This window comes from Triticum dicoccoides, chromosome 4B (assembly GCF_002162155.2).
Source record: "Triticum dicoccoides isolate Atlit2015 ecotype Zavitan chromosome 4B, WEW_v2.0, whole genome shotgun sequence".
Lineage (NCBI taxonomy): Eukaryota > Viridiplantae > Streptophyta > Magnoliopsida > Poales > Poaceae > Triticum > Triticum dicoccoides.
In genome coordinates, this window is record NC_041387.1 from 676049775 (window position 1) to 676054760 (window position 4986).

The following is a 4986-nucleotide window of genomic DNA, read 5'->3' on the forward strand; positions in this document are numbered from 1 at the left end:
GCTCTCCCTGTGTTGCGATAGCAAGGATTCATCAGCCGATAGCGGCGTTACCGACGATGACGAAGTATTGCCTCACTCCGGGTGTAAGTGCACAACCTTGGTTCTCACGTTCACTTTTGTGTTGGCTGCCAGCCGCCATATGATGGTATCATTAGAGAATTGCCAGGGAAGTGGATACAACAATAGCCGATAGGTAGTTTCAGGGAGGCATTATCGGAGGCGAAGATGTGCCAGTGCAGATGGACATCAATTGTGACTATGGTGAGTCCAAGAGAAGGAGCCCGAGTGGAAATTGGTTGTGCAGGAAAACTTGTTGTCCGCCTGCTGCTCCACCGTCTTCAGGGCGCGGCGTCGGTTCCATCCAGGAGGCCGGTGACCTACGATCCTTGCAAGAAGGCATCACCCGGGCCTTCCACAAGAGAAAATTCCCCTTAGTTAGCTTCTCAGCTGGTGGAGATCCAAGGTTAAGGGAGACGGTGGGTGAGGTGGAAGACATGTCGATCAAGGTTTCTGGTGATCGATGGAATAAGGCTTCTGACCATGGAATAAGGCTTCTGACCATGCAGACACTGAAATATTACGTTTCGGCCAAAATATTTCAGCAATTTCACTATAGCACTACAATTCCAATATTTTTCAAAACATTTTTTATTTTTTTTAAAAAAATTTAATTGAATTCAAGTGAATATTTCGGTCATTTGACTGAAATGAAAACTGAAATCACTGAAATTCACTGAATTTCAGTGATTTCGGTTGGTGCTGAAATTTCTGAAACTGAAATTGAAAACCATGCTCCCACCTCGCCGCCCCTGGTAATCTCCTTCCTAATCTGGTTATGTTCGCTGCCGACTTCAATTCTGAGGCCCCCATCTTGACGCTCCTTTGGCCTTTGCAGCTTTGCTCAATATCTCTCCTCTCCTCTCCATCTGCAGAGGTTAGAAACGTACAGACTACATAAGTTCGACCATCAGGATTCTGGACATCAGGTTTGAGGTATATTATTCATACAACAAATTCTTGTTCAGGGTTGGTACCGTTCAACAATTCATACAATTTTTTTTGTTTTCAGCATTGTGTTTGTTCTCATGCCGCCCAGCAAGAGGAAATATCCATTAGGTAGCGACAAAAGGAAAAAAGAAGAAGGAAGTGAATAAACTGATATACTCACAACGCGGAGGTATTCATAAATTTCTCAAGCCAAGTAATATTGGTGCTTCCACTACTTCACCTAACCCAGATAATGTGTTGGCGATTGTTGCCATAGTGAAAGAGCAACAAACTAATAAAAATTTGGACTCTGATCAGCAAGAAGAAAATATCAACTCCAACATCAGCAATAACAATGTAAGTGGCTTCGAGAATGTAGGTAACTCGTTGGATGCCACTGAGTTAAGGTCAGCCTTGTCTGAGTTACGTCATGCTTCTGACACTAATCCTAAACATAAAACTGATGCAAAAAAAATTATTTGACTCACTTGGTCGCTTTGAGTTTCTAGTTGGTATGATTATCATGACATTCTAATTGCTGTAAATAAAGTTAGAAAGATATTGCAATCGTCAACCATGTGCATTGACTCCACTTTGAAGCAAATAAAAGGTATAACACAATATTTTGAGAATTATAGAGATGAGGGGTTTTCTTCAAGTTTGAGCATTGCTAAAGGTATTGCAACTGGAATGGGAATAGAGCCATTGTTTCCAGTGAAACGTCGTGCTACGAGGAAGAAATAGTTTGACGAAAGTGATTGTCAAGAAGAAATTCTAGAAGCTAAGAAGGCTTTCTGAGTTAAATATTTTAGTGTTTTGGTTGATATGGCGACCAATTCTTTGAATGATAGATTCAAAGAACTCATGGTGTTTAAATATATATTTGTATTGAGCTCTGGCACCTTGAAGTCATTAAGTGACAATTAACTTGAAGAATGTTGTACAAAATTTGCAGAAACTTCCTCTCTTAATGGTTCATCTGATGTTGAGGTATACGATCTTATTTCTGAATTGAAGATTATGAGATTCACTTTGCCGGATGGGGTATTGTCTGCTATGGAGATTTTCGGGCATGTCAGAGAAGTTGATTGTTATCCTAATATCTCCATTGCCTATCGCATCTTATTTACTGTGCACGTGACAGTCGCATCGGCCGAAAGAAGCTTTTTGAAGTTGAAATTATTGAAGTATTATTTGAGGTCAGCAATGACTCAAGATAGGTTAAATGGTTTGGCTACATTATGCATCAAGAAGAAATTATTGGATGAAATTGACATCGACCCCATCATAAGTGACTTTGCATCGAGGAATGTTAGAAGAAATATTTAAGGTAATATGTATAAATTATCTGATACGCATACTGATTGTGGATCCATTCAATTGTTATTGATAATAATTTATATATACATTTTTTACACAAAAGTGTATTACGATGACTTGTATATTTAAGGGCCCCTAATTTTTAGTTCGCCCCGGGCCCACAAAATCTCAGGACCGGCCCTGCTACTATCTATAGTTAAGTTGGGAGAACCATCCCAGGAGTATATTTTTGTATCTAACTTTAATCAAACGTGCTAAGAAGGTTACATCATGTACGAAGCTACATTGCCAAGCATAAAAATAAGGCTAATCTCTCTGAAAATCTTGGCACTGTGCTGGGGCCAAATATTCAAAGAAGGCTGATTGTTTCTTGCTCGTATCTGGACGGATGACGGTCTTGCCAAGCTTGGCCTACCTCATAGTCAGTACTGCTGCTTTTGCTCCTTGGTCTAGGAAAATGTGAAGCATCTTTTCACCGAATGTACGGCCGTGAACATAATTTCGAGTAGTAGTATTTTGATTTGGGTAAATCTTCAGGATGTTATTCCTAGTCTGGATCTGATCTTGGAGATTGGTGGAGTAGGGCAAGGCTAAGGATGCAACGTGGTAAAGAGGAACCCGAACTCCCTAGTTTTGTTGGTCGTTTGGACGATTAGGAGAGAACATAACAATATATTTTTTGATAAAAAAACACACTCGGATTCATCGGGTCCTGGACAGGATCAAAGAGGAGACTAAACTATGGGCCACTGTGAGCAAAAATGGGATGGTTGTGCCTGATAACGGATATTGTTTTGTTCTTGGAGTTCCCCTACTTTTCTCTTTATTTTTGAAGAGGAAACCTTTGCCCTAGTTACGTCCGCCCCTCCGTTAGCTGCACAAGGCCTATACATGTTGCAAAGACAACATATAGGATTTTCCAAACCGCTTCTGGACATGATTTCATGTGGTTGCTGTGCAGATATGCAATTTCCCTAGTTGAAACCTTGTGAGTGCAATAAAGGTCTCAAAAATTTCAAGTGGGCCCAAAAAATGTAAGGCCTCGCACGTGTCATGCGAGGGCCTCCTTTGAAAGCACAAGATTCGAGGCCGAAAGAGCAACAAGCCCTGCAGTTTCTTCACAAACCGGACTAGTTCCTTCTGACAACTTGATACTACCCCCGGAGATGGTGCCGTTCACAAGCGGCCTCCGGTTAGGCTTCACGAAACACGCTCAAATTTTTCACACACCGTAGAGTTGCCATATGATGACACCGTGCCAGGTCCCAAGGATTTCTGGCATCGGATGATTTTCTGGATTTAAACGGTTGCATCCGGCATTATCGCCGAGACACATTCGCCCCTCCCCCCCCCCCTGGGTGGTGGGGCCTGCCCCTCCTTCGGCTGCACAAAGGATACACATGTAGCAAAGACAACATATAGGACTTTCCAAACCGTTTCTGGACATGATTTTATTTGTCCGGCATGCAGATCTCAATTTTCCCACCTTGAAGCCCTAATGAGTGCAATAAATTTCTCAAATATTACAGGTGAGCCAAACAATGCCAGGGCCTGGCACTTGTTAAGTGATGTGCTCCTTTGAGAGCACAAAAAGTTTCGAGGCCAATGGAGCAATGGGCCTTACTCTTTCTTCACAATCCAGACACGTTTCCCCTTGATAGCTAGATACTACCTTGAAGATGTTGCAAAACAACCTCCAATCAGACTTCTGAGAAACGCGCTCAAACTTTTACAACACAAACTTTTACAACACCATACAGTGGCCATGTGACGACACTGTGTCTTGTCCCGAGGATTTCCTGCATCGTATGATTTTCCGTGGATTTAAATGGGTGCATCCTGCATCCTGCAATAAATGTCTTCAATATTGCAGGCGGACCTAAAAATGCCCGGGCCTACGTGTCACACTAAATACATGTCAGAGAATTGGAAATTAGGAACCACTCTTGATCCTCTACAGGTTCTTCTTTGCCAGTAGCTAAAAGTCCATGAAAGTCAGCTATCACTTCTATGAGAGACGGCCATCTCATAATTAAGATTGATCACTTTGCATACGTTGGTCAATATGAGAAACAAATAAGATCAGACTACTTATAATTTATGGCACAGGAAAATAAGATCACTTTGCTTGAATTATGCATGAAACAATTCTTTGCGAACTTGCCACGTGGCATCTCATTGTCGTGACCTTATTGTATGGTTCTTGGCATATGTCACCTTTGCGGAGTCCGTTTTACCTGCCTCTCAGTAACGTCCGGTATTTTCCGTGCTCCATTATTTGTCGAGTACGGCTCTCGGTGTACGACATGCTTGCCGAGAGCGCGTGCTTTGGCTCTTGGCGTATCCCAAAACACTCAGAGTACAATGATTTTCCAGTAGTGTGCATATGCTACTTTGTGTTGTGTATCCCAAAACACTCAGCATGCAACGATTTTCCAGTAGTGTGCATATGCTATTTCATAATTTGTGTGATCTGGCGAGCTTCAGATCGCATTTCCAAACTGCAAATAAACAGTATATTGCATTGATTTGCCTCATGCTATGTAGCGTGGCCGTGGAGAAAACAATCAAACTGGAAATAATCACACGATAGATACAAGAATAAACCTACTAATAATATGTAGAAGTACGACCCAAGAATGATTCCAGCAAATCGCTTCAGAGACAGTAATACACTCT